At 33.5% G+C, this 18,437-nt stretch overlaps 2 long non-coding RNA genes across 2 annotated transcripts; one reads left to right on the top strand and one right to left on the bottom strand.

The window, feature by feature from the left end:
• The first annotated feature begins 1,487 nt into the window (after positions 1–1,487).
• LOC148911126 (uncharacterized) lies at positions 1,488–3,201 on the top strand. The gene is made up of 2 exons (XR_016119640.1): positions 1,488–1,725; positions 3,051–3,201. It is a non-coding gene; the product is annotated as an uncharacterized LOC148911126 (long non-coding RNA).
• Positions 3,202–4,126: 925 nt separating this feature from the next.
• On the bottom strand, positions 4,127–8,023 carry LOC116298779 (uncharacterized). The gene is made up of 3 exons (XR_004197377.2): positions 7,908–8,023; positions 6,290–6,559; positions 4,127–4,281 (listed from the first exon to the last, which is right to left on the bottom strand). It is a non-coding gene; the product is annotated as an uncharacterized LOC116298779 (long non-coding RNA).
• Between the last annotated feature and the right edge of the window lie 10,414 nt (positions 8,024–18,437).

Raw genomic sequence — 18,437 nt, 5'->3', positions numbered from 1 at the left:
ATTTTGCATCAAAAGTGTAAAATATGGTTCTGAAGGGACTACACTAGTACCGGTTGCATTCAAAACCATTTTTATTTTAGAAATTTCTTTTATATTTGAATGAAAAGAAGGTCGAGGGCGAACCCACGCGTTTTAAACAGTTATGGTTTTTTAAACTATTTTGTTTGAGGATAAATCGGTGGTAAAAGCGTGACAAGCTTGACTCGGCGTTACGAAACAGCGTGACCAGCTCTGTTTTTAGCGTGTTTGCAGCCATCTCTCCCCTGGTTTTACAAGCAGGAGGAAAACTGAAGAAAAAGCAATATTTCAAGCCTTCAAAATACCAGAAAACTTATTCAATTCGAAGAACAATGATTAATAATTATTTCCTGTGTAGAAGAAAAGATTTCCTTAAACAAATGGCATGTAATTTAAGTTTTTTTTGAAGTCGGAAATTAAGGACGGCTTTTCATGAATGTTTCACGGCAGTCGTGCATACTGGCAAGCAAGAACAAGGGAAAAACTTTCGTAAAATATAAACTTACATTCAGTTTAACTTAAATCAAAAAAATAATTTTCTTTGTCAGTATGCCTTTGTGTGAACGCTTTTAAACTTATTTTTTAGCGAGTGCAATACAGTTTATATATACGAGGTCTTTCAAACGACAAAAGTTAATTTCATGTAATTATACTCGCAGGAAAAGGTAAATGAATGGCTGATATTTATTGTAATGTGTGATTCCTTTTCAATCTTCATTTGACTTGAAAACAAACTAAGGTTATCTGTATGGAAATATTGAAAACGTTTTCTCATTATTCACCGATCCGAGGCGATCGAAGCTGCTTTTTCTAGAAAGTAAAAACATGATTTTCCGCCAAAAACACCTGATATTCTTGAAGCTTACTTCTTGATCCATCTTTGACTACATAAAAATAGCTATTGCTGTTGTTCTTCGTTTTAAATTTGTCTACATTTTCTAGTGTACCTTTTTTGAGAGTGTTTTGCTTTTGAAACCCGCGGGAATCCCTCGATGTAGATACGCAGTGTTTGCGCTGACAATAGTAGGCACCATCCTTAAAATCAAACATTGAGATCAAATACACAGAGTGATCAATAAAGCCTTATTCCAGTCCAATCGATTGGCTCATGGGATGATTTACAGTATGCATTTTCAAAAAGTGACAACAACAAAAATATTAACCAAAAGTGTTCACGGTTTGAGTGTCCTCACTGTAAAACAAATTATTTGGTTTGTTAACGATAATGAACGGAAAGACAGCGAATGACCACGAGTACTTAGTACTATAGGGGTGGGTTAAGTACACGATATAATATTTAGTCCATATTATATATATTATGATCATTTAGAGGTGAATTTGAGCCTTGATTAATTACACATCAAATGAGTTTGAATTGAATTTACAAACAATACGATACTAACGAGCATGAACTTTATAAATCGAAACAAGACTAGCACCAGACTAGATTTGCTTTCAAACATCGATACAAGCAGATCTGATACAAGTATCTGAAAGAAGTTTCACAATATGAACAGTCGAAGACATTTTTTACTCTTTCTTGTTGTCGTTTTATTTTTAGACGTCTTTGAAGTCAGATCCGAATACCAAGAGTCAGAGGAAATCAGTAATAGTTTAAGCGATCCTGCTGCTAAAGCTCTTCGTCCTCCTTGTGGGTTTTCACTTAGCTGTGTACGAAGAAGAAGACGAGGATCAGGAAAGAAAAAGGTTGGTTGGTCGATCCGTAGTTTTACTTGTAATTTTCTGGTGATTTGTGCTTCTTAGACCATCTATGATAAGGACGCCCGATGTAGTATAAATAATACAATACTGATCCCCATAAAGAATGAAACTGTGATGGTAGCGAATTATTAATTTAAAGAAAAGAAAAGAAAAGAAAAGAAAAGAAAAGAAAAGAAAAGAAAAGAAAAGAAAAGAAAAGAAAAGAAAAGAAAAGAAAAGAAAAGAAAAGAAAAGAAAAGAAAAGAAAAGAAAAGATCAATACCAGTTTTTTCTATTTAAAAATCGGTGTCCTATAAACTTTATATTTTTATTAATCGAAACCAAAATGACAAACAATGCCTTGAGCCCCTGAATTTTATCGTATACGTATTACACTAGTAATGCATGTTCCAAATACGGGAATTTCATACAGCTGGCAATATAAAATGGCTCGGTATAACAATTCCTGTATAATTCCGGCATATTTACATTTTACCCGATCTGATATCATGTATCATCATTAATCAAGGCAAATAAATGATATATAATGTTTAACGGTTATTTAGACACTGTGATTCGGAGCATTCGATTGCCGGTATTTTGTTATAGGATCAGAGCGAATAGTGTTAGGTATATTACAACACATCACACTTATATCACAACATACAGTACGTCATTCTGTCATTCATCAACAGCTTGGTTATTGCACGTGATGAATAGCATGTGGGCTGAAATTAAGAAGGGTACCGCAGGATCAGAAGCAATCATTTTCCTGCTCAACTCGATTCGGACGCCATCGGTAAAAATCGAACAACAGAATATCTGTGCCAAAGATACGTTAAAAAATTTTGATACCGACTCGTACTGTACTATGTATACATAACTTTTTTTCCAAAACTTTTTGTATCAAATTGATACTAGCAAAAAACAAAAACAAAAACAAACAAAACAAAACAAAACAAAAGAAACAAAACAAAAAAAAAAACAACAAAAAAACAACAAAAAAACAAAAACAAAAAAAACGTCCTTTTTTTTCACGAGAGTAGCACTTAATAGCCAGTGGCTAACAAACCTGTGGCCATCATTCCATGATCGAATTGGAATTTAGGAGTTGATTTTTGCTGAAGGGAGGTAAACCGGAGAACACGGAAGACGCGAGTCAAAGCACATGAGAGAACCAACAAACAACAAACAACTCTACTCATGCACACCGAGCCTGGCGGGACTTGAACTCGGGTCGCATTGATGAGAGTTGCGCTCACACCGCTACGCCACCTGTGCTTCCCAAAACAATTTATTCTTTTAATTCTTTTTTTTTTTTAATTCGCCAGAATGTTATACCAAAGGAGAGTCGGTCTTACGAATGGGAAGACGATGATTACTGGAGAAACACAAGACAATAGAGAACACGAAAAAACCTGCTAGAAATCAAGATATGGACAAGACAAATGTACTATAATTAACAAAACTCGACCGAACAAAATAAAACTCAAATAAATTGGAAGCCGTTATTCGGGCTCTAATGGAAGATTGAGGAATATAGCTAGTATTTACGATCTAGATACTGTTAGCTGGATTTTGAATGCGAGAAACAAGGCAGGATTCAGATACGTAACGTTATCTTGTCTTTTCCGTCATGGTTTGATAAGAAATAAAGCAACATTCATCTAAATCCTCTTCGTGTAAACTTTTTATCCTGCTATAGACCCTTTCACGGTTTCCGACGCCATATTGCTTGGGGGCAAATTAACTAGGAAGCGTAGGGGAAAGAGATACGTTTTTCGTTATATTTCCATTCTGAGGTAAATTTTCAAGACCAAACTTTGTCTGTAGATGGATAATCTTCTGTTCAATGTTTTGTGACGCTTTCGAGCCGATCGAGTCATTCTTGTCGAGTCAAGATTTTTATATAATAACGGTCAAATTGAACGAGTATGATCGAGTCTTACGCTTCTTAGTAAATTTGCCCCCCAAGCAATATGGCGTCGGAAACCGCGACAGGTTCTATGCGGACGTACCCGGCAGTATACGTGTTGTTATACATACATACAGTTCCAATAACAGGCAGACCCTCATTACAATTTTCTTTTTCTGTACATGTTTTGTTCCTCTTTTATTAATACTTCGGCAAATAAACGCTTATTTGGGAATAACATCTCTCCCAATCCAGCCTGATTAATATTCTATAATCAGGCATATTAATTTGTTCTTAAGACTATTTGCCCCATTTCTAGTTATTCGAATAGCTCCTTTTCTTCAATTATTTTTAGTATAGATACATATATTGCATACTGAAAACCCCTGAGGACTGAATGATCCAACCCCGGGACTAAACTGAACTGGCATCAGGCTGGAACCCATTTTTTTACAAACTGGAAAACTGAATGTTAAGTACGACACGATGGCATTAGTTGAAAAATACGTTTATTTGAACTGGTTTGTTTTAATTCAACTTTCCTGCTTCGTCACCTTTGAATGTATTTTTATTTCAATGCATTACTTTCTTGTGGGGGGAAAATCGTTATCGCTTACTGCATCTTCAGTGATTACCGTACCACGTCTCTGAAACAAAACAACATCAAACATAAGAGAGAGAAAACACTACTGTGTAGTCTTCTCTTTAATATGTATACGAATATGCTGATCAGTAGGTTTTTATGCCCCAAACAGCTTAGAAGGAAGTTTAAGGTTTCTTTGTATTTTGATGTCATTGAATATTCAGTTGTTGTTTAGAAGCACTAAAATTCTTTCTGTTACCTCTTTAGACAAAAAACACACACACACACTGTAAACCCCATAAAACACTATGAGACAATATAAAACACTATAAAACACTTTGTTTCTTCTAACTTACCATGGTTGTATATATATCCCAAATGATTTTATAGTCTATTGTAAAATATAAAAGGCTTTATTTAAGTTCGCCTTAATACTGCTACAAAGTTTCCTGATTCTTCTTCTTATTGTCATAACTTCTCAACCGCCCATTAGGGATTACTAAACAAAAACCTTTAATTGAATCTTTTATTTTCTTAATCAGTTTATATTCAATGGATTAGATCTTATCATCCACTTACTGTCCCTTCTACAATTATCCCTCAATTATTTTAATGACAGCAAAAACGACATGACCAATGTTTTCCAAATTACTTGAAAACAAAAAAATGAAACAAATTGAAAACTTCTCAACGTTCATGAAACGTACGTACAGCACCGTATAAAACTGAAAGGTTGGGAAATTCTTTTTGAGAGGAGTTGTGACATTTTTATGTTAGCTTCACTGCAGCCGTTCCCGAACTGAACCCTGTGTATAGCCGGGATTCAAGTTTACTTGATTGGAAGGCATCCTCACTTTCATGACATCCTCACGTCTTTCAGCTTATCACTGGCATCAATCGGAAGATTGTTTTTAGCTGTAAAATAAACCTATTATTCTGCTCATTGCGAGCTAGCATCTTGCTACTAATGTGCGTCGATCAGCGATGTACTGGCTTAAATATAGCACATTCACCTGGCACATGATAAGTTCAGATATCATATCTTGTTTGGATCTTATTAGATGGGGTAATACGCTGTATTTAGCTCTGCATGAGTCGTTTAATTGAATTTCTGCGATAAAATTTGATTGACGAACAAGTGAAGTCTTAATACGCGTAATAAACGGTGTCAGGTCGAGATGACTTGAATCTAATCAATAGTTTAATCAAGTAATCCTCAGTAAATTTTTTTTGCTGGTTGAAATAATTTATCAGTCTTGTAGTCGCCATTTTAATAAGTGAAATCCTTTTTGGATAAATCTCTCTTATCTTCACAATTCGAACCATTATTGTTAACAAGATCTATTATTAAGTTTACTATTTATTAATACTTTATAAATTGTATTCAATATTCTATATTTATACATATTACGCAAAGATAAATATGTGTAAATGGTACAATAGAATATAAAAAATCAAAAAATAATATAAATATATGTTTCATGTTTTCAACTAAAACATTTTACAGCAACAAAAAAGGGGGAAAAAAAAGAGAGAAAAAACTAACAAAAAGCAAAACTAAATAACATTAATTAAAAAAGAAAAAAAGACTAAAAACATGAAATACATAACTAAATATAAATAAACAACACAAACTTATACATAAAACGAATCAATACACAAAGAAATAAAATGATAAACAACAAAAACAAACCGTTGTCTATCTTATGATGCAGGCATAGTATATTATTCTCTTAATCACAAAAGAAACCAGGCATCATAAAATTATTCCAGATATCCTCCAAGGTGCTCTTTATAAACCTTATACCAGCTCAAACTTCGAAGTATTTTTTAGTTATAAATTTGGATTTGTTAATTTGGGGCTTTACAACCTTCACTTGTTGACGTCAATCAAGGCGTTTCCATGACATTCTATAGGGACGTGCCCTATAGCTTTGTGTTTTCCGACAATGTCATGGAAGCGTCTTGTGATTGAAGTCAACCAAAACCTTCTTCCTCGCGACAGAAACAATCGCTAGAGGGCGCGTGTGATTGAGAATGGCTGTAATTCCTTTGCTCAGTTTGTTACTTACGAAATAGTTGTTTTTCATCCGTCGTCGTCGACATCTTAAAGTAAAGCCACAGGGTGCCCGCAATCTGCCTTTTTTGCTTATATGGTGAGCATCACCTTCCTTCATGAAATTATCAAGTTCTTCATCACTCTGAACATGCTCAAAAGAGATACTTAATGCCAAAAGAGACACGGCTACCAGAAATAGGAGAAGTGCTTGCGTGGGTTGCATATCTTGAAATCGTATTGGAATCCACCAGAGAATATAAAGATGATCTAATTTTTCATTGGGCTATAACAAATAAGGAAAATCAGTTATCTTAAGCTGCTTTATATTCCTTGCTTTTATTACCAAGGTAGTTTAGTTTTATAGCCACAAATAAATAATGTTTATGCTCCTGCTGCCGAGCTAATAACTGAAATATTCATTATTATCAAATAATAGTAATAACGACAACAATATTAATGATAGTAACAATACAACATCAACAACAACAATAATGAAAGCAACAAAAACAATAACAATCAAAACAATATTAACAATAACAGAAACAACAGTAGAGGTAGTAGTATCAGTAGAAATAGTAGTAAAGGTAGTAAAGTGATTTTTTACTACTACAACCAATAATAATAATAATAATATTAATAATGTTAATAATAATAATATTTTTAGAATTATAAAGATTATAATTTTATTTAATTATATATATTAAATTCTATTCTTCATAATTATAATGTCAGTAACCAGATTTATGATTTAGAACATTATTTAAACGTAAATACTAAATATACATCAAAAGAATGGAATACATTAAAAATAGATTTATGAATATATAACCATAAACATTAAGAGATAACTAGCTAAAAACTAGTGTGAGCTGCGTCGGTGTTTCTAATGAAACAGTAATGATAAAAAGGTAAATTATACACCGCGAAAAGATGAAGAAAATTACTGGCGTTTCGGACGCTAGTCCTACGTCGGAGGACTAGCGTCCGAAACGTCAGTAAGTTTTTTCATCTTTTCGCGGTGTATAATTTACCCATTTATCATAACCATAAACATGTTCTATTTGATAAAAACTTATCCTAATATTATATATTCTATAAAATAATGGTAATTATATATAATTATATATAAGGGAAAATCTAGCTAATTGCTGCAATTACGGCTATAATAATAATAATAATAATAATAATAATAATAATAATAATAATGGTAAACTAAGGATGTAGCCTAGAACTATAAAAGTTCAGCTTTATTCTTGTAAAGTATTAAGCATACTGAAATTTTAAATAAACGAAGATAATAATAATATAGTAGTATACATTAATTCACTATAAATCCATACTTCAGTTCAATTGTAATATAGCATATAATATATAATTATTGATATCAGCTGATATTATTACATCTACTAGTTCGTTGACAATAAATTCGTTAACATAAACACAAGAAGACCTTGTGTTTATAGCTTTACGGTTTAGTGTTTATCTTCAACTTCGGTAAGAAAAGTTGCTCTTTTTTGCCAATCCCGGGAGTCATTGACTTCTTTTTATGGTTAATTGACGAAGAAAAATTAGCAGCCTTTGAAATATTACTAAAAGCTAAAACGATTAAGAAGTGAGCACATTTCATTTACCCTTCCAGCGGAATAATGTTTTTCTCCTGGATGTTTCGGTCAAACTCAGCGACGGTTTTCCACTGCTTGGCTTGCCGTGCATGTATCACGGTTTTGGACTGATCATCAGGCTTTTAAATGCTTTTAGGAACGCTTATACCGCATACGTCATCAAACACTACACACAACTGTTATCAGTACAAACAATGGTACAGAATAGTGAGAGGTGAATTGAGTGCAGCTGCCCACTGAACGACGACATGGAACGACCGAACGTGATATAAAATACTCAAGCGCCATTCAATAACCTAATATTTCTCAGTTACCCTGCCCGTAATGTCTGAAGCTGACTTTTTAAAGTTAAATTCATTGACCATATTTCTAATTTTTTTCTCTTTTTTTTCATTTAAAAAAAAAAAGGAATTTCTTAGCGACTTTGTAGACAGTTAATGGAAATGTGGTGAATTGAGTCAGTCATTTCCTAGACTTCACAAGACATCTGCTTTTGAACAGGACTCCAAAACGACGCCACTTCCAAAGAGACTGTGGGCCCTTCATTAGCAGGACCAAAGTAATTATTTTCAAATCTGTTAATGGCTTTTACATCGGAATGTCAAACTTTTTCACTTGTGCCGATAGCTTAACATGTGGACTAGTGATAACTAGCCATTAACGACTTAGTTGCACTGTATGGAATAGAATAAACCAAACGAACACTTCCTTCCAGAGATAAATAAGCTATATTTGAAGATATTCACAAGCAAATAGGCACCAATCTTTAGGAAGAATGTGTCTCAATGTTCCTTCCAAACTATGAATATATGGAAACCCGAATACGGCCTTTACGAATGAAAAGAGAAAAAAATAAAAAAAGAAAGAAAACAAAAAAAACAAAAACAAAAACAAAACAAAAAAAAAAAAAAAAAAAAAAAAAAAAAACAAAAAAAAAAAAAAACACCAAAAAAAAAACAAAAAAAAAAAAAAAAAAAACAAAAAAAAAACGCCTAAAACAACTGATGAGAACGGGATTCGCAATTTTAGTTTCAGAAGTCATTCAGGCCTTGACAACCCTATTCTTTTCATCGGGCAGATTTATTTTTGTATGCCATAAAGGACCAGTATTTAAGTTCCTTTTGCAATTAAAAGTCATTCATTTTTCTTAAGCACTTTTTTCACATTTACTTGTGGTTAAATTTTCAGTTTGCTGAACTAATTTTCTCGATTCAGTTTTCTATTCTAGCTTAATAAAAACTGATACGGTTCTATTAACACATTTTCTTGGAGTGTAATAAAGAAATGAAACCGAACGAAGAATCTTTTTTTATCACTGCGTGTCAAATAATTTCTTAACAATATCATCTGTTTGGAACGGGTTGAGTTCCCAGCGCGGGTCGTAACAATTTTCACAATAAAGTGCCGTTCTTTTAGCACAAGTAATGACAATAGTAAAAAAGCCGCTTAAAACAGCGTGATTTTCTAGTTATGAAAAGAAATTTTATTGGCACAAGTTTTTGAATGGACTCACCTCCTGCTAAGCGTTGGGAAAATGCGTCATCTTTCGTTATTGATTGTTTTAAAATTGCAGAGTTAAAGCTTATGTTGAAAAAAAATTATATCACACTCATCAGACACTTCTTTGAAAAACTATCCTTAAAATATAACTAAAGGCACAAATCATCACAACAGTTAACATTATTTTCATTCATTGCTTCCTTCATTCATTCATTCATTGCTTCCTTCATTCATTCATTCATTCATTCATTCATTCATTCATTCATTCATTCATTCATTCATTCATTCATTCATTCATTCATCCATTCATTCATCCATTCATTCATTCATTCATTCATTCATTCATTCATTCATCAGTTTCGTTTTCATTTATTGTATTTATTCATCCATCCATTCATCCTTACTTTCATCTTTACTTTCATCTTTTACTTCGACGAAGGACTAGCGTCCGAAACGTCAGTAAACGTCCGAAACTTCAGCTTTTTCATCTTTTCACAGTGTAAAATTTAACCTTTTATCATCACTCTTTCATCCTTATATTCTTTCATTCTCGTTTGTTCGATCTTTTGTTTATTCTTTTTTCTTTACCTTTCCTTCTTTTCTTTTTCTTTTTTCTTTCTTTCTTCCTCATTCCCTTTTTCTTCTTTTTTTGCTTTCCCCCCCTCTTACTTCCTTTTTTATTCCTTTTTCTTTCCTTCTTCCTTTTCTCTTTTTCATTTTCAAGCGTTAAGTCTGTTGTAAAGCTTGTAAATGTTTCTACCACTTTTACGCAGCTGGACTAAAAAGGTTCATGTTTAATTCTCCACGTAAGCTTCTGTATTTAGTAATTTGGTTTGCTGTTTCGAACACGTTCCCATTTTGAAGGTCTCAATTTGCTGTTATATGATTCCTAAACAGTTAAGTACGTGCTCTTCCATATTAAGCCACAATTCAACGCCAAAGTTTCCAGAGTATTGCAATCAAGACAAAGGAATATCGATATAGGTTTGACACTATCATCAAACGCGATGAGTTCAATGTAAAGTTGTCCGATTCAAATCAATTAATTCGTTGATAAAAAAGCATTATTATTTAAACGCTTCATTAAATCGATCGACTTTTTGCGACAAAACGGCTCTCGGAATGGATAAAACACCAGAGAAAAAGCAAGTTCGCTAAATGTGGTGACTTATCGTAATAAAGGGCTATTTGTGTCTTATATATACTGTAAGAATATATTTAGAAAATCTCAATCGAAAACCAAAGAATGGCCTATAGAACAAGGTCTAAATGAAATAAAACATGTTCGGAGTTGGATGAGAATGGATTAAAATTTACTTCGTGTAGTGAACAAAATTTCTTGATTGAGGTCTTAACAAAGAGAAAAATAATTCTCATAAACCGGCAAAAATGATGATTAATTTTTCTATTGAACGTTTTATATCTTAGATGAATAGGTTTAGATTCTGGAACAAATTACACTGAGTCGTACCGTAGAAAGATTTGTCGTATTGTATGATTGAATACAATTACTTGATACAGGAAGTAATTCAATGTACAGTGTTTGCATTTCTTTCGCTTCCCACATTACAGGAATCTTTAGTATTGAATGTGTGTGAATTATGCTTAGTGCACTCTTTTTTGTTCTTTCCAGCTTATGCGTGTTTTTTCCCTTCCATCTTCGAGGCTGATCGCAATGTACCCGGCTTAGTAAGCTGTTAACAGACACCGTAAGCACGCTATTTATTCTACTCCGAGTTATGAAGTCCACATGTATTGAAATACCCTTCTTTAAAGTCGCTTTTTTCCCCCACAATATTTATATATTTCCAATGAAAATGTCTCTCTCTTTCTCTCTCTCTCTCTTCCTTTATTTGTAAACATTTTACTTTTATCCTATTTCTACATGCATGCAGGATATCTTGTTTTTGTCAAACTAGAAACTCAACATTTCCTTTTGTTTTGCTATTTTCTTTTGTTTGTTTCTAAAACCTTCTATTTTGTCATAATTGTTATCTTCTCATTTCTTTTCTTTCATCCCAATCGCTTTCAGTCTATATTATTTTTGATTGAAATGTCTTTAAACGACTTTTTGCAGTTGAGTCGAGTCATACATGTCTGACGACCTGCTATCTACTGATAGCCTGATAATCACAAGATTCCTATCGGCGATGCGGAATTAATGGATCGTCTAATCTCACAATAGCCAATGAATTAAAGACCGGAAAACTACTGACTTGTCATTATCTTGGAGTAAATAACTTAATAACATACAGTCTTGCCAGTGCCGGTAGGTCTATCATGTATGATATGTAAATATACTCCCATCACTGGAAGTTCACTATTGCCGTCATCACTTTAGGATTTATAAACCTAGTTTTCTAAACTGCTTAGATAGTAGTTAGTTTAGCAAAGGCAAGCTAACACCCAATATCACATTTTTCTCTTTAAAGTCATATATTTTACTTTATACGTGTGTGTGTGTATGATCAGGAGTGAACGAGAAACAGTTAAAACTCCGCGATATTCTTCATTATATTATTCAGAGTCAAAAAAACATGATTTGTGTATTTAATTCAAAATTTGTTTGGGTGGCCTTGGTTAATGAAGTAGGTCTGTAACAGTTTACTACCACGACCAAAATGCTTTGCGAATTTTCTTTCTTATTCAAATTTGTATTTCTTCATGAGAATAGTAAGACAGTTGGTGCTAATTAACTGAACAAAAGAATGTGCGCAAGGGAGTCTGGAAGTGGTAGTAAATGACTGCTATAATGCTAGTGACTTCATATCGGTCTGGTGCCTACTAATAGTATAGAGTGATCGATTTCTTATAAAACGGTTAGTTCGCTCCCTGTCGTTGCCGACTTACCACACATTACTAACATATTACTATTTATTTGTCTCGACTAACGCGCTTGTAAATGAATCATACATTTTCCAACCAATCACCAAACAGCTTGTGTTCAGTCAAACTACTGGCGCTTCATGATCAACGGTCGCTCAATAGTGAGTTCGGGAAAAAGCGTAAGTTACGTTAACAGGAAAAATGTGAAAGGTATACCGTAAGTGGTATAACGAAATGAAAATATAATCAGTCATTTTTTTGCCATACTACAACCACAAATTATCTATTCATAAGAATTTTGAACCTCGTCCAATAACTTTTTTTACTGGCGTTGAAGCAAATATTTACAATAAAACTGAAAAAAACGCGAGTGCAAAAAATAAGAAACAATTCAGTCATTTCTTTTTTTAGACGCAAATCGCACTCAATAAACTAGTCAACAAGGTTGGAATCTCACCTCAGGTTCATTAAATATTCTAAGAGCTTCGTTTCCGTTTACACAGTGCATTAAGCCGCTAGTTGAACGACAATGACATATTAACCATTCCGATTTTGAGGCAAAAACAGGGGGGAGTGGACTTTGCAGCACGCAGAAGGAAAAAAACAACGACGTTAAACCACCAACAAACCACGGTCAACATCGGTAGACAAAAGTATCAAATTTGATGCGAATGATGTCAACGATACATAAGATGTACACAATGGAGCCCTGTTTTTATTTAAATCTTTATTTTACGAGGGTAACATAGCTACTAACCTCTCAGTTAACTAAATTATATATGCCCCTCGAAAACAAAAAGTAAGTTGCTGCTGTGCTAAGATGATCATTAATTTCACTAGTCAAGTGCCATATGTTATAGATAGTGGTATCATTGGCAACGATCGTACTGTCGGGCTTAGAGAGATAGAAATAAATAGAATAAAATAGAATAAACCTCTTTATTTAACTTATCTAGTTGTTCTAGCGCTTTCGCAATAACTGAAGACACTTTCCACTCTGAACACACACACTACCACGGCATTCAATGTTCTATGCACTTTCGATTATAGTAGTGAACCGAATCATGCTACCTTGTGAAACACCGCATGAGATAGGCAGTTGCCAAAGGTGAACATCCATAGAGTTTGAGTGTTGTGTAATATGATGTTATGACTCACGCGAGATCCAATGCTTTCTTTAGGTAGACTAAAAGAAAGCCATCTGTCCGTCAGTCCGTGTACACACCACAGGGATCCCGCTTTATCGTAAAGCAAAACCCGTGAATGCACAGAAAATATTGCTTTGGGAAGATACTTGAGGCAATTTTAAGGCCATGAATCATAATTTTTTTGCGAAAAATTGTACTGTAGCTCATTTTTACTTTATAGAAAACGAACAGTTTTGTTCGCCTCCGATCGACAAATCAAAGACTTTCAATCTCTCTAAATTTTTAATATTTCTATTGATAAGACATGTTCTTGTAAGACCTTTACTTTTCGTCTACTTCAAAAAGCTAAAGAAATATTCAAAAACATTTACAAAGGCCAATTACTGACAAAGACAACCATAACTTTGCATTAAGAAATCCGTCTCTTGCGATTGGTCTTGTGAAACTGTAAAGCTTTATTGAACGTAAACTTAAATTTTCGAAACCTTTTGTTGTTCGTAATTTCCGTTTTTCACAAATATAAACAGATAAAAACTGCCTAACATAAAAGCTCCAAAGCTAGGTTTTTGTCGTATCATATTATTGTAAAAGTATGTTGTTTGGGCACGTCACGTGTCGATGGGTGCCCTGTGGTATAGACCACGAGGCCCATGTTCTAGTTACGGTCGCTTGATGTTTAGTTAGGGCGTCTAGATGCGTTATTTGTCCTTTATTGGAAGGAAATTCCATGTAAATTCACTAAATCCCGCAAGATCGTAAGTATTCAACCTTGTAATTCTTGTAATGCTTGTAATTCGCTAGTACTTAAGGCATAAGACTTGATTTATAATTCATATTTGTATTTTAGTTTTTACCAATCACCGACTATCCGTGACGGATTGAACCCAAGCTATCGCCAACTATTCCGGTCATGCGCCCGCGTGCAAATGCAGCGGTGTCGCTTGAAAGTGTTAAGCGAGTTAAGTCAGATTTTACAAAGAAATGTATAGAGAGTCAAGATAGTTTTCGATTTATAAATTTCTGTGTAAACAGTTTTCCACTTGCCGGGGTGGAAGAACATTATATAACATTAAAGCATTTAATTTTTACCAAACATACTTAAATTTGTTTGGAAAAACCTTTTCGTCTCGATAGTTAGATTTTAACAGCCTTCTTGCCATACATATGTGCTTTGTTAAATTGCAAGAAAAACACAAAAGGTCAAATATTATGAACAGCATTTCTCAAAATCAGAACTAGTTACCTCATTTGCCGGGGTCGTTCCTTAAAGTACACACATTCTAAATTACTGATGTCGAATCTGTGGTCGATTGAACGAATTTATGCCTTTCGTTTCTTACTTTCAAAAAGCTCCGATTTGAGACGAGTATTTGTGAGATCCTTTCTTCAAGAATAGGCACTTTGTGAAGTAAAAACCTTGGAAATTATTCGCAAAACACGGCATGTTTGGTACAAAAATAAAGCTTGAATCCTCAGCTCTCGTTTGCCATCGTTTGCAATAGGATACCTATTAAAGCACAGGAATACCGTAGCAAAAAGTTTTGTTTCTCTAAGTCCGGGCCTGAGAGAGCTTGGGCTTCCTGTGGTTTTTATTTTATACATGATATCCGCTGACTTGGCGAGCGGCGCATGGCCGAAATAGTTGGCGATGGTGGTTGAGTTGAAATTCTTGCGAATAAAAAAAAATTAACGAAGCAAAAACCAAGTTTAAGTGATAAAGGATAGGGGATGCCCTATTTTCATTAACAAGAAAGTTTTTTGACCGAGAAGTCAAATTAGCTATCTTCGTTGGAGCTTGGCTACATCACAATCTGAACATTTTGAACCGCATATGTTTCAAAAACTGAGAAAAAATGCATAAGTAGCTTTACTTGGACTCCAGTAACCTTCATGTTAAAAAAATACCATTTTTTTTTCTTCTGGGCGAGTTAATAGCAAAAACCTACTTTAGATATCTACTAAGAATATATTTCTTGCAAGAAAAGAGGATTTTTATTGTTATTTAGTACTTAACTTTACCTTTTATCACCAAAAAACCCACCCGAATCGCCATCATTTTCTACATTCTCGCATTGGTAAAATCCTGTAGGATGCCAGCCACAATGGCTAATTTGATCACGTGACCTCTTATTTCTAGTCGCCTATTGAATGTAAACTATGCCTGATTTTATCTGTACAATACTGATTATCAGTTTATTCCGAGTTAATTGGTGCGTACAGAACATCAAGGGTTTTGGTGTTACAGAAAATGTATTGACTTACGAAAAAATGTTTAAAATTAAAATCAATCACAATCAACTTTTATTAATGTGTCAATGCATTTAGTCTCCAGAGACTAATTGGGGACAGAAATAAATCAATAAATATATCTATACAATCACGAGGGAAAAAAAAGAAATTAAACTAAAACTGAATCTACTAATGACTTCAAAAAGCTATAATAATAAGATATAATAACATAATTGAAAAACCTAGAAAAATATACTAAATTCTAAATAATAAAAATGATATATGATATAAGCAAAAGGTATTCTTGTTAAAAATAAATCTAATGTTCTAATCTAGCTATGAATTACAAATTATGCACGAGTCACAGTTGTTGTTAATTAAATCTGCAAGATTTTTACGCCTTATAACATTTTTAAAGGACTGGAGAACAATTTGAATGAAACTGAAAGGTAAAAATAAAATCGAGGAAAAAATCTTCAATTATTTTTTATTCGAGATGAAGATAATTTCTCCCATAATAAAAGCTATGCAGTGAAATCGAATCGAAATGCACTACATTGTTTTGTTTTGTTTTTTGGTTTTTTGGTTTTGTTTTATTTATTTATTATTTATTTATTTATTTATTTATTTATTTATTTATTTGTTTATTTATTTATTTGTTTTGTTTGTTTGTTTGTTTGTTGTTTGTTTGTTTGTTTGTTTGTTTGTTTGTTTGTTTGTTTGTTTGTTTGTTTGTTTGTTTGTTTGTTTGTTTGTTTGTTTGTTTGTTTGTTTGTTGTTTGTTTGTTGTTTGTTTGTTTGTTTGTTTGTTTGTTTGTTTGTTTGTTTGTTTGTTTGTTTGTTTGTTTGTTTGTTTGTTTGTTTGTTTGTTTGTTTGTTTGTTTGTTTGTTTGTTTGTTTGTTTGTTTGTTTGTTTATTTTTAGCGCGAGTATACTCTCCCACTTAGGTATTTTGTACACAACTCACCACCACCCCCAGGGGCTAGTTTTGTTCTTGGAAGATTCTTCGATAAAGTTTTCCAAGGCCGACAGTTTTAGGCTTTGAAAAAAAACGAAAGATAACTAAAGATAACCCAATACAATATCAGGTTTAGTGAAATTTACCTCGGATGTCTTTTATTGAAATCAAATCTGGAGATTTAGGACAATTCAAGACTAAAAAACAGACTTGAACTTGGTCAGAAAATAAGCTTACTTAATTACGTCTTTTACAGAACGAGACGAAGTTTCTGAGACTGAGACAAAATAGAAAATGCGAAAGCCAAAGCAAAGTGTTGCACTGGAAAAGTTAATTAATTTACAGAGTCTAATAATAATGGAAACTTTATTATAGCTTTTTTTTTTTTTTTTTTTTTTTTTTTTGCAATATACAATCATGAACCTCACTGCTTACAGGTAGTTTACAATCATCTACTTGAATCTCACATGAAATGAAATATGATTAATATATAGGTATCATGTTAATAGTTCATCAGTTCTGGGCTGCACCATTCTTTGTTCCTGCTACAAAATATGTAGTATGTTGTCCTAATTGCAATGTTCATGATGTTTCGAATAACATACTTTTGATCTTTATCATCGAAACCTAAATCTGCAACTGGTAAGCAAAGCTGACAATTCACTAGCAAATACACCTAAAGCACTTATGGACAAGTTGACAAAAGTAACTTTCTTAAACTGACTATGGAGAACTTTTGTTAGTTCTTTGTATTTCTCTTTTTTTCTTGATAAATTAGTTTTTAAGTTTGATTCGAAGCCAACTGATAGTTCAAGCACATAAAGGCAGTTTTTTGAAGAGGTTAGCAGAAGGTCTGGACGAAAACTTTCACCAGTTATGATTGAGGGACTTTTGAAATTTGGAAGATCAACATACAGGGCAATACCTTTCACCACTTGAAGAAACTTAGCCAGAGAATGAAGAATGGAGTCATGTCTCCAAGTAAATCGACCCTGGGCAAGATAGGTTTGACAGCCAGCTACCACATGAAGAAGGGTTTCAGGGAATAAACAGAATGAACAATCAGGTGTTGAAGAAATTTTCCATTTTGCAAGGTTTTTTCTTGTTGGAAGGGTGTTGTTTATATAACGAATCGTGAAGCTATAGATATTTTTAGGTAATTTAGACTGCATAGATGACCAGATACTATTTAGTTTTGGCAAGGAATCATTTATTACTTGTTTGAAGAAGAAGCCTTGTGAGACCAGATTGTGACATAGTTTATGTTCTTGATCGGCATGGAAATTTTTGATCACGTCTTTAGTTGTTTTGAAGACATCCGTATTGGACATTTTTGTGCGAACTAGTGGAGGACCAGAGACCTTTGATGTCTGCATTCGGGGATGACTTGAGAGCTTTACGGAGGACGGTTTGGCATTGAAAAAATTTAACGGAGGGAGGACAGATATTTAAGCCAAATTTGTTGCAAGGGAGAAAAACATTACTGAGTGTACCACACACTAGGAAGTTCCAGCCATTGGCGGATATATCTAAACACCAAGGAATCAAGATTTTCACAGACCCACGTTTTAGACAAATCAGCTACAGTGAAATGCCAAGATATTTTAGAGAGGACATATCGATTATAAAGAAGCAATTTATTCTTTGGATGCAGTGGTTTGAGATCGATTTCAGACATCAAATCTTCAAGGATGGTGGAAAGTTCTAATTTGTGCGCTTGATTTGTCATTTCAAAATCAAAATATCTCCCTAAGTATTTGAAGGACTCGCCGATTTTAATGCGAGGAACCAGAGTATTGTTAATTATGAGTTTAGGTAGGAACTGTGTTGATTTTGAGACAGCTTTCTTGATACCAAATGTGCTGCATTTGTCGACCC

This window comes from Actinia tenebrosa, unplaced genomic scaffold, assembly GCF_029948245.1.
Source record: "Actinia tenebrosa isolate PJP-AT-01 unplaced genomic scaffold, QUT_ActTen_1.0 PGA_scaffold14__42_contigs__length_11649687, whole genome shotgun sequence".
NCBI lineage: Eukaryota > Metazoa > Cnidaria > Anthozoa > Actiniaria > Actiniidae > Actinia > Actinia tenebrosa.
The sequence above is the reverse complement of the archived record's forward strand: the minus strand, read 5'-3'. Positions and strand labels throughout refer to the sequence as shown.